This window comes from Mauremys mutica, chromosome 3 (genome assembly GCF_020497125.1).
Source record: "Mauremys mutica isolate MM-2020 ecotype Southern chromosome 3, ASM2049712v1, whole genome shotgun sequence".
Classification (NCBI taxonomy): domain Eukaryota; kingdom Metazoa; phylum Chordata; order Testudines; family Geoemydidae; genus Mauremys; species Mauremys mutica.
Genome location: NC_059074.1, coordinates 201,375,108 through 201,387,125, shown reverse-complemented (window position 1 = coordinate 201,387,125; position 12,018 = coordinate 201,375,108). Strand labels below are relative to the sequence as shown.

The window sequence follows — 12,018 nt, the reverse complement described above, 5'->3', positions numbered from 1 at the left end:
AGAAACAGGTATATTAGCCCCAGGCTAAACAAATCCCTGTTACCATGGTAACCAAATGGCAGTTGCTCCAGGTCAATTAAAAAGCAACAAAGAGTCCTGTGGCACCTTATAGACTAACAGACGTATTGGAGCATAAGCTTTCGTGGGTGAATACCCACTTTGTCAGATGCATATTCACCCATGAAAGCTTATGTTCCAATATGTGTTAGTCTATAAGGTGTCACGGGACTCTTTGTTGCTTTTTACTATCCAGACTAACAAGGCTACCCCTCTGATACAGGTTAATCAAGACACCTGGGGTCAATTAAGATCCTTCTAGAAAGCAGTGGAGACAGCGAGGTTGATTGGGACACCTGAAGCCAGTCAAGGGCTGGCTGGAACTAGTTAAAAGCCTCCCAGTTAGTTAGCTAAGGGTATATATCAGGAACTACAGGAGGAAGCCACACTGCTGGAGAAACTAGGCAGTACAAACCCTATCAGGCACAAGGAAGGTGGCCCCGAGGTAAGGGTGATAGTAGATGTTGAGGAAGTGTGGGACTGCTGTGGGGAAGTGGCCCAGGGAACCGTACTCATCCTGTTTCCAAAAGTCAGCTACCAACAGCTGTTACTATTAGGGTGCTGGAGCCCAGAGTAGAGGGCAGGCCCCAACTCTCCCCAATTAATCGCAGAGACTGTGTGAGGGAGGGTTGCTTCTTCCCATCTCCCTTGCTGGCTTGATGAAAATGGCTTCTGGAGAGAGAAGACCCACAGGGAGGGTCACAGTGAGCTTCTGAGACTAGGGTAACCCTGCAGGAAGTGTGGGCCCCACACTTCCAAGGTCAGAGCTTTGTCACATTATTTAATGACACCCCCCCCCAAGATCATTACAGTGGATATGTGGCTATATATCCTGGCAAAAAGATTGAACTGCAATGTGTGGCAGCTGTTATCCTGAAGGAAGTGATTAGCATGTTTGCATTGAGTGTACTCTGCATTAGCTCTCAGTGCAGAGAAATCCCATCTCCAGCAATTAATGGTAATATAGTTCCATTTTCTATTTTTTTTAAAGTGACAGATTTCACAACTCTTTTGAAAGAGCATTAATATTAAATCCTCTGGAAAATTTCAAACAACACATCTGTGATGACAGTCCTGTGACAGAACACTTCCCATGAGGAAACAAAATTAAGGGGATATCACAGCTTAGCAAACTTAACTCTTTCATTTTCCTCCAGGGACATGTAAACCAGTGGACTGGCTTTCAGTAAATGACCAAAGGCATTTCTATAGAGCAGTTGACAGGTTTTGACAAGTGATTTCAATGTGCATGTAACTGGGGAGTGTCAGAAGAAATAGTTGAAAACTGTCCCTTCTAAAATGTGCCTGAATGTCTTATGAGCATTCAATACATCATGATGCCTTCTATTATAATTCTTAGGCAGTCAACTCAGTGACTTTAATGTGCAAGATTTTTTTAACTGCTGTGGAACACATGCTGTGAGGAAGCAAAGAGTACATGGATTTATCTGCACAGACTTGGAACATTTTCAGAACTGTTCTGAATTAAGAATAAAAACATTCCATGCTTTGTCAACTCTTAAAATAAGCATTTTGCATAGCTAAGGTCCAGACTGAAGTCAGGCTCTTTCATCTAAAATGACTTAGGATCAAGATAAATGCTCTCCCTGGTATGCTGCAGTTAAAATCTGTCATATTTTGATTTTCTTTAATGGTTTCCAGATGCAAGTACTGTTCTATAAACACTTAAAACAATAATATAAATCCTTTGGGGGGAATTATTGTAGTTAAGCCTGCTCTTCTGAACTCTAATGTTGATATTTGTATTGTAATTAGGACTGTTTAATGGCGGTTAATCTGAGTTAATGGTGTGTTGCAGTTTTAATTGCATTGTTAAACAGAATACCAATTGAAACTTATTAAATATTTTGAATGTTTTTCTACACTTTCAAAGATATTGATTTCAATTGCAACACAATACAAAGTGTACAGTTTTTACTTTATATTTTTGCTTACAAATATTTGTAATGTAAAAATGATAGATAAAAGAAACAGTATTTTTCAATTCCTCATACAAGTACTGTTGTGCAATCTCTAGCATGAAAATGCAACTTACAAATGTAGATTTTTTTATTATATAATTGCACTCAAACAAAAAATGCAAAAGTTTAGAGCCTACAAGTCCACTCAGTCCTACTTCTTGCTCAGCCAATCACTCAACCAAGTTTGTTTACATTTACAGGAGATAATGTTGCCCGCTTCTTGTTCACACCGTCACCTGAAAGTGAGGACAGGCATTTGCATGGGAATTTTGTAGCTGGCATTGCTAGGTATTTACGTTTCAGATATGCTGAACATTTGTATACCCTTTCATGCTTTAGCCACCCTTCCAGACCATGTGTCCATGCTGATGCATGTTTTTTTTTTTTTTTTTTTTAAAAACCAAGCAGCATTAATTAAATTTGTGACTGAACTCCCTGGGGAAGAATTGTATGTCTCCAACTCTATATTTTACTTGCATTCTGCCTTATATTTCATAGCAATCTGACTCAGCACATCTTCATTTTAAGAACACTTTTGCTGCAGATTTGACAGAACTCAAAGAAGGCACCAATGTGAGATTTCTAAAGATAGCTACAGCACTCTACCCAAGGTTTAAGAATCTGAAGTGCCTTCCAAAATCTGAGAGGGACGGGGTGTGGAGCATGCTTTCAGAAGTCTTAAAAGAGCAACACTCCAATGCAGAAACTACAGAACCCAAACCACCAAAAAAGAAAATCAACCTTTTGTTGGTAGCATCCGACTCAGATGATGAAAATGAACATGCATCGGTCCACACTGCTTTGGATTGTTATTGAGCAGAACCCATCATCAGCATGAATACATGTCCTCTGGAATGGTGGCTGAAGCATGAAGGGGTATGCAAATGTTCAGCATCTGACACGTAAATACTTTGCGATGCCAGCTACAACAGTGCCATGAGAACACCTGTTCTCACTTTCAGGGGACAGTGTGAACAAGAAGTGGGCACATTATCTCCTGCAAATGTAAACAAACTTGGTTGTCTGATTGGCTGAACGAGAAGTAGGGCTGTGTGGACTTGTAGGCTCTAAAGCTTTGCATTGTGTTTGAGTGCAGTTTATTTTTTGTACATAATTCTACATTTCTAAGTTCAACTTTCAAGATAGAGATTCACTACAGTACTTGTATTAAATTAAATACTTTTTTTACAGTGCAAATATTTGTAAAAGTGAATACTTCACACTTTGTATTATGTTTACAATTGAAATCAATATATTTGAAAATGTAGAAAACATCCAAAAATATTTAAATGGTACTTTATTATTGACAGTGTGACTAAGTGTGATTCATTTTTTTAAATAGTGATTAATTTTTAATCACTTGATAGCGCTAATTATAATATCCCTATAGAGACCTCAGCCACAATTGTGCTAGGTGCTGTACATATCTTGCCCCAAAGACCTTGTAATCAAAATAAATGAGACAAAAGATGGGAGAGGAAATAGAGGTTAGCTGACTTGCTCAGCTCACACAGCAGGTCACTGACAAAGTTAGGAATAGAATCCAGGTCCCCTGATTCTACACTACCAGCTAGATCAGTAGTCCCCAAACTGTGCAGGGGAACCAGCCCTCCTGGGCCATGGAGAGGGAGCACCATGCCTCCAGACCAGCTCTGCCCTGGACTTGCTCCTCCTTCAATCCCCAGACCTGCTCCACCTCCAGGCCCAGCTCTGCCCTCATTCTCTCTCCACCCCCTGCCCACCCTCTGGCTCTAATCCCAGCTCCTCCCACATCCCCAGTTCTGTTCCCTGCTCCGCCTTCAGCACAAGTTCTGCTGGTGAGGAAGCTTGACTAGGTAGTGATGGGGTGGGGGAGGGGGCAGCTTCTATTAGTGGTGGTAGGGAGCGGGCACAACTGAAAGTTTGAGCACTACTGAGTGAGTTAGGCCTTGCTGTCTCCCAATCAAAGTAGGTGTGATAGATGGGCCAGATCCTCAGCTGGTCTGAATCACCATAGGTCCACTGACTTTGATAGTCACACTGATGGATGCCAGATGATATTATGGTCCTACATAACTAAGACTAGAAAGCTATTACCTTTTTAGCACTCTACTCTTTCAGAGCAGCAAAGAATCCTGTGGCACCTTATAGACTAACAGACATTTTGCAGCATGAGCTTTCGTGGGTGAATACCTACTTCTTCGGATGCAAGATATGGCCTTTCAGAGGCCATATACTGCTAGTAGGATGTGGATCTTAGTTTTCTAGCCCTAATCACCCACTGTGGGTCCCAATGGAAATATGTCAGTACTCCTACTGTAGCGGTTAGCATACACTGGCTCCTCTGGTTACTGGCGCATCTTTCTCTTTTCACTGAAAATCAACTGTCAGTAAAATGTAAGACACCCCCCGCCCCACCAAAAAAACCCACCACCCACAAATGAATAGTCAGTTATTAACATACAAATAGACACATCTCACCAGGAGGCAGAGGAGGGGATGGGCGGGGGGGGGGGAGAGGGAATGTGGTACTCTTCCAAGCTCTACCCACAGACTAACCACCACCCACTCATTGCCAAAAAACCACACTGCTACCAGGAGATTGCCTAGTGGGATGGGGTGAAACCCGTCAGAATCTAGAAAGGGATTAAGTGTTAATCAATCCTGGCATAGGTGTACCCACTTAACCAAAGGGAGTAAGGAAGGAGCAGGTGAACTTAATGGAGGCTTGTGCCTCATATAAAAGGGGAGAGCCCTGTCTGAAGGGAGAAGCTATAGGGCACAGATAGGCAACACTGGCTCCTGTAAAGGGTTAAAGAACCAGAAACTTCAGGAAGTTTGTGGTAGCTCAGGAGTGTGAACTGAGGAAAGGCAGTGGAACCCCAGGAAAGCACTGAAGACAGGGCCCAGCAGATAGGGTGATTCCTTTGGACTGTACCTGGATGCTTGTTACCTCAGAAGGGGTTTAAACTAGTCACTTCTCGGCAAGGGGGCTGAGGCAAGATCCCTGTAGGACGGGTGGCCAACCTGTGGCTCCGGAGCCACATGCGGCTCTTCGGAAGTCAATATGCAGCTCCTTGTATAGGCACCGACTCCAGAGCTGGAGCTACTGGTGCCAACTTTCCAATGTGCCAGGGGGTGCTCACTGCTCAACCCCTGGGTCTGCCATAGGCCCTGCTCCCACTCCACTCCTTCCCGCCCCCTCCCCTGAGTCGGCCATGCCCTCACTCCTCCCGCTCTCCTCCAGAGCCTCCTGCACACCACAAAACAGCTGATTGGGACGGAGGGGGAGGCGCTGATCAGCAGGGCTGCCGGTGGGTGGGAGGGAGGTGCTGGGGAAGGGGGAGCTGGTGTGGGGCTGCTGATGGTCCTGTGACTGAAGGCAGGGGGCTGGACTTGATGACCTTTCAGGGCCCTTTCCGGTTCTGAGATAGGATAGTTAGTGGCTGGGAATAATGTTGTTTATTTGGGGGGGGGGGGGGGGAAGGATAGCACAGTGGTTTGAGCATTGGCCTGCTAAACCCAGGGTTGTGAGTCCAATCCTTGAGGGGGCCATTATAGGGATCTGGGGCAAAAATCTGTGGGGATTTGTATAGTTTTGAGCAGGGGGTTGGACTAGATGACCTCCTGAGGTCCCTTCCAACCCTGATATTCTATGCATTACTGTGGCTCTTTGGCAATGTACGTTGGTAAATTCTGGATCCTTCTCAGGCTCAGGTTGGCCACCTCTGCTGTAGGAGGTGAAAACCCCTGCAACATCACACCTGACACGAGAGGGTGTAATAGTGGTGAGTATACTACATAACCTGTTGATATTCCAAGTATGAGCATGTGATGCTTGGCTCCACTGGGATCCCAAGTATGGCTTCTTCTCAATGTGACTAGAATATACCCCTGGGCTCTCCCATGAGAATGTGTGGGGAGGGAAGTGGTGGTATCATCTGCATGCCACCCACCAAGATGTGGCACTGACACATTGCGGTAAACTGCATAGACTTGTGATCTTCCCTCTCCTTTATGCAAGAAAATCCGAATCCTTAACCATGTTAACATTTCAATTACTATGACAGGCCTCTGAGTGAGCACCTCAGGTGAATAAACCAGTTCCTGAGTCTCAGCTATTGTTCCTGCCTTTCTGAAGGCTAATCTCTGCTGTGGCTATTTTTGAATCACAATTTCAAGGTTTTTCTCCACAATCATAACAGTCAGACTTGCTTTTTTTCTCTCTCTCTCTCTTTTTAATGAAAAATGAGATTCTGGAGAACAAAATAGCGCGCGCACACACATGCCATTCTGAAACTTCTTTGAAGGTACTAACTGTGTCTGAACTCTCCATCTAGGATGGAGCTCAGGGTAGACAACATGGGTTCCCCTTAACAGATAAATTTGCCACTTACTCAATATCCATTAATTAATGCAATCTCTGAATCTCACTGACCTTCTGGTCATGTGGCCATTTGGGTTGTCCAACTCTTTCCAGTGACCTGTTTGGTCATTGAGATGGATCTGTAGTTTGAATTTGCTGCTCCTTGTGCTTTGCATTGTTTGTGGATGGGGGGTGCCGGAGGCGGTGGGGGATGTCTTGACAGCTATGAGCACTCACGGTACCATTCTGGATACCGCCACAACAAAGTCTTTTGTTTAAATGTCTTCTGTTCTTCCTGCTGGACTGACCCAAAATGGTGATTATGATATATAACCTCCTTAGATTCTAAGGTCTGGAAGGATCACGGTGATTATTTAGTGTAACCTTCTGTCAAAGACAGGACATGGAACATCCCTGAATTAATTGCTGTTTGAACTGGACCGTGGTAGGGATGGTACAGCTTTTTGCCTTGGCAAACTGCTTGAAATCTGACATTCTCTCCTACAGGCTATGAGGATGACACTGACATTCTTGCTGTAGTTTTTCTGTTCTGCTTTCCTGGCATAGTTCTTTGGTAGCTATGACGGGGTTTAGTTCAAGAAGCTTGTTAAATGTTAGACCCAAGGTGGTTGTCCTCTCTCTCTCCAATCAGTCTCTGAACTGACAATGCGAGTAAAGCATGGTGAGGTGTGGCAATTCTTGAACATGGCTAAGGCCTGGTCTGCATGTGAAAGTTGTACTGGTGTTACTGTGTTGATCAAGAAAGTTTTTTATGCTGGTAAAATCCCTAATGTGGACATGGTTGGACCTGCATACAAGTTATTTATATCAGTCTAATTTATTCCTCTTCCCATATGGGAATAGCTATATTGGCATAAAACATTTTCATTCCAGTATAACTGCATCCACATTAGGAGAGGGTATACTGCTTCACTATAGCCATATAGTTAAAGCAATGCAACTTGCTAGTGTAAATGAGGCCAAGTCTGAATCCCTCAAAGCTGTCAGATTTTTTAAATTAAATTTTTTGCTATTTGTACTTAGTTTGCTGCTAGCCCATTATTATGAGGGCTTGATATGATATATCAAACAGCTTTTGATGAAAGCTCAGATTCTTACCTCCTCACATGACTCCAGGATCAGGGGGCTTTTAAAAAATGAAGTTCACAATAAAATCAATAGAGAAGTAAACTCAGTCTTGGCAGCTGACATTATGCATTAAACAATACAGGAATGTGGCAGCTCTGCTCTGTATTTATCTTCCCTAGCAACTTGACATGGATCCAGGATACAAAAGGTTAATACCACCTCAGGCACATGGCAGAGGACAGTTCCACCGATTTCAGTGGCTGTTGTTACAAAAGCAGGTGTTTATAAAAGCTGGGCTGAAGATATAGGTAAACAGTGCTCACACAGAAATTAAAAAATTACCCAACTACTGCGTAAGGATGTTGGTGTTAAATCAAGAGATATAATAACAAAACAATGTAACTATCTTAAATAACAGACTTGCTCACTCAGCACTTCCCATCCCCAAATTCAGACGGTCAGTCTGTGGAAGGTTCTCACCAGAAGATGAGTGGGTCAAATCAATAGGAGCAGAGGAGCATTGCCTTGCCTAACTCATCCCTCAGATGTGTTAATGCTTTCATGCCTTCAGCTTTTCATATGACTTGTTTAAGAATACTTACCATCCTGTATGCTCTGCATTAAATACACAGGCAGCGATAGAGCTGCCTATCTGCAAGTAAGGAGGGGAATATTTTTTTAAGCTTTGACAGAAATATATTTAATTAAAAGTTAAAGGCTATGCTAAAAATGTATTTCTAGGTTCACATTACCATCCCTTCCTTCTGGATTGGAACGGATTGGCATCCTTATGGACAGAATCTCAACAGAGCCACCAATAGCTGGATGAGCATGAACCTAGCACTGAAACAGGACGGATTTAGACATGAATCAAGAACTTTCAGAAAATGGATTTCTCACCCCTAAAGAACATTTCACAGTCATGGTTTGGATGGTCTTGTGGTCAAAGCACTACCCTGGGATGCCAAAGATTGGTGGATCAATTTGTGGGTCTGCTATAGACTCTCTCTCTCAGCTTGGTGCAGTCATTCAATCTCTTGCCTTGCCTTATGGGACGCAGTGCAAAGCCTATCCACTAACCCAGGTTTTTGCCTGAAGGGTAAATGTGGCATGTATTTTAATGATTGTGCTAATGGTCAGTTCATTTTGATATTATTTCACTTATGCACATGTACCCTCAGAAACAGGGAAAGGCACACTTCTAGAAACAAATAAAGGACATTCTAATGTTCTCCTTTTTAAAGTCCTTTTTCAGAGCAGAGCCACCCTCCATGTGGGTTCGCTGCACCGGCTGTACCCAACAGCTGTTTTTCAAACTCCAAGTATCACCAGCATAGCAGAGCTCTTATCTTTAAAATGCCAAAAGACCCTCAACTATGAGCCTAGTGTTGAGGTCCTCACCCAAATGGTGTTCAGACGAGAGTTCTATTTGCATCAGGGCTTATATCTCATTTGCAAGAGGGAAAATTGCCACCCCACCCAGTTGTTCTTTTTAAGCTGGAATTTAGCCACCCTAGATAAATCTGATGTTTTGCACCATAAAAAGGATTTAAAACGTGCAACAAGGCTGATGACTTTTCTCCAGTTTAGCATGATGCAGTTTGTTTCCAAGGTTCAATACCACTACCATTTCAAAGTATTGTTACTGAAACAATACTGCAACAGCAAATGCACCATGCACGCACAAAATGCGTTTACAGGGTGGTTTCCCCAGCATGGAAGTGTAGGATTGAGTGGAGAAAACAGACACAGAGCCTTGTTTCCTGCCATGCCTGCCCTTCAATGTGGGAAGCACAGTTTCAGTTACTGGAATAAGTAACAGAGCTCCCCCCAAATAGCATTTGTATAGACTTAGCAAGTGACAGGATAGTTTTGCATAGGGGTTCTTCCCATAGGCGGTGAGTTATAGGGGCCTGTGCTCTACCAAGATTCAGGAACGTGGACCCAGCTCCATCAATCTTTGGGCTTATATTTTCAGAGCCGTCCTATCCATAGGACGGACCAAGGCAACCACTCCGGGCCCCACGCTTTGAGGAGCCCTGTGCTTCAGGGGGACACCGGGTTGAGGGAGGCCTGGGAGGCTATCGGGGGGGCCTGGCACTGGAACAGCGAGTGACCCGGCCCCATGCCACCCTGCTCTGCCTCCACCCTGCCTCTTCCTGCCCCACCACACCTCTTTCTAGCTTCCTCCCCCTCCTGCAAGCGACACCAGGGACTGGCGGGGTGGAGGGTAGAGGAGTGGGGAAGACTGGGGCCGGGTTGCTTGGTGCTGCCAGCGCCAGCACCCCTGCTAACCCCTCAGCCTGCCCTGGACCCCATGTCCCCCTGAAGTGTGGGACCTCTCAAAGCACAGGCCCCTGGGGTGGTTGCCTCGGTCTGTCCTATTGACAGGACAGCTCTCCTTGGACCTGTTCTGTGCACCACGGTTCTTCCTAATTGTTACACAGGTTAGTTCAAGGCTTTGCATATCTGCTACGCTTTGTGGCTCCTCCTGAAGAAAGTCTAAAGATGACAGTTACTGTCAGAGCACTCCAGAGCACAAATTGGGAGAGGGGGCATGTCTGGGCATGGTAATAGTGGGGCGTGCTTTCCCCCAGCACACCCAGTAAGGGTGCCAGAAAAGCCTGTGCCAACAGTACTGAGTACAGCCCCCCAGTGCTTCTGAAGACGCATGCAAAATGTCTCCTTCCACACGGTCCCAGGAGTGCCGTTCCTATCTCAGAGCGGCTATTGAGCCTGCAGTCTCCTGGTGGTGGCAACCTGATTTTTGCATCCATGAGCAATAACTACAACAAAGGGTTTTTTCTCTCTCCTAATACTGATGGGCACATCCAGGCTCTACGCCTAATGGCTTTTGCTTGGTCTACTGCTGGGATCTTGGGTATGGATGTAACCCATGCCTGCTTGGAGTGGCACGCTGTCCGCCTCTAGTGGTGGCTGGAAATTGGTGAGCCTGCTACAGCTGTGGCTAATAGATGTGTCATTTAGCTCAGGCAGTAGAAACTCATGCATTAAGCTCCTGCGGTCTCAGGTTTGACTTTAGCTGCTGCCAAGTTGGCGTTACAGGTGCGAACCATAAACTCCATTTATCTGATATGATTTGAACCCAGCAAAATGAAACCTGCTGATTTGGGTTGGCAAATACCTCTCAGACCTAAAGCAGCCTATTTGGCACAGTTCTAGAACATGTAATTCCTGAATCAGGCAAGAAGCGCCTAACAACTAATGGGTAGCAGCCATGAAAAAAACTTAGTCTTAAATAAACTATTCCATACCCTCAGTGCTGTAGCAGATGGGAATAAAATAGCAACATAAACAAACATCAGGTCCCTGCCTAAGCACAGAACACACACTTGGTTGTCAGCAATATGGGCTGCGAGATCTTCTTCATGTACATTATTGCAGCTCAATCTTTGTGGCCTAATCTCCTCTGGACCCATTTGACAAAATTATTGTCTTGTAAGTAGAAGATGGAGATTATATATGCCAATTTTATGGTTCTTAAAATTGCTATAAACCTGCCAATAAAGATGCCTCCTAGATAAAATCTGTCCTCTTTTGCTTTGAGTGCTACCATCAGAACACAGCACAGTGTCAGAAGCACAAGGAAGTCCTCAAGAAGCACTTTCCCTTGACATAATGAAGACATGTATTCAGTGTGTTCTCCCCTGTCTGTCACAGCAGAGTGCAGACAGATTTCTCCAACACCCAATTTGCAATCTATAGTCTAGAAGAAAAGGCTCTTCAGCTGTAAGAATAATTTGCACTAATAAGATACAAAAATGAAACTTTTCAGGATGGCTCATGTTAGGCAAGAAAATGCTGAATGTCACCCTAGGTTTCTGAATCACTAATGTGCTTGACAGGCATCTCCGTAACAGGCATTGCTTTTCAAAACGTTTATTTTACAAGTTATCATGGCTGAGCAAATGCCACCAAAAGCTTTAATCGCATAGGAATGAAATTGTGTCATCAGGGCTCATGCCTCCTTTGTGTTTTCTGCATTTTATAGGAGTGCTATGTAAAAGAGAGGATGGCATATATGTATCTGTATAGATACCTAATATAAAGAGTGCCATCTCCTGGCACACACAAATATGTGGCATTGTCCATATTTTGTTAGATTCAATACAGTTGTTCCTGTTGTGATATACAACATAGGGTTGCCAACCCTCAGGATTGTCCTGGAATCTCCAGGAATTAAAAATTAATCTTTAATTTAAAGATTGTCATGTGATGAAACCTCCAGGAATACGTCCATCCAAAGCTATGGAGTTTTACTCCCACTGTTGCTCTCAAAGTGAATTTTAAGCTACTGTTAGCAGAGCCCTGGCCCAGAGGTCATTACACAAACCAGACAAGAATGGCACCAGCTCTTCTCATCACTGCTAGGATTGTGCACATACATACAAGTACCTCGTGTCAGTGACCATGACAATAGAAAAATACAGAATAGAGGCAATGAACTTGTATATTTTAATTACTATGAATGTAATCAGCTATAACATTTAATTTAACAAATCTAACAAATCCTCCAACAGGCAG

General features: G+C 44.0%; 1 long non-coding RNA gene across 1 annotated transcript; it reads left to right on the top strand.

Moving 5' to 3' along the window:
- Positions 1–423: 423 nt before the first annotated feature.
- LOC123367115 lies at positions 424–9,505 on the top strand. Its single transcript, XR_006578308.1, has 3 exons — positions 424–502; positions 5,730–5,806; positions 8,215–9,505. It is a non-coding gene; the product is annotated as an uncharacterized LOC123367115 (long non-coding RNA).
- Positions 9,506–12,018: the final 2,513 nt, after the last annotated feature.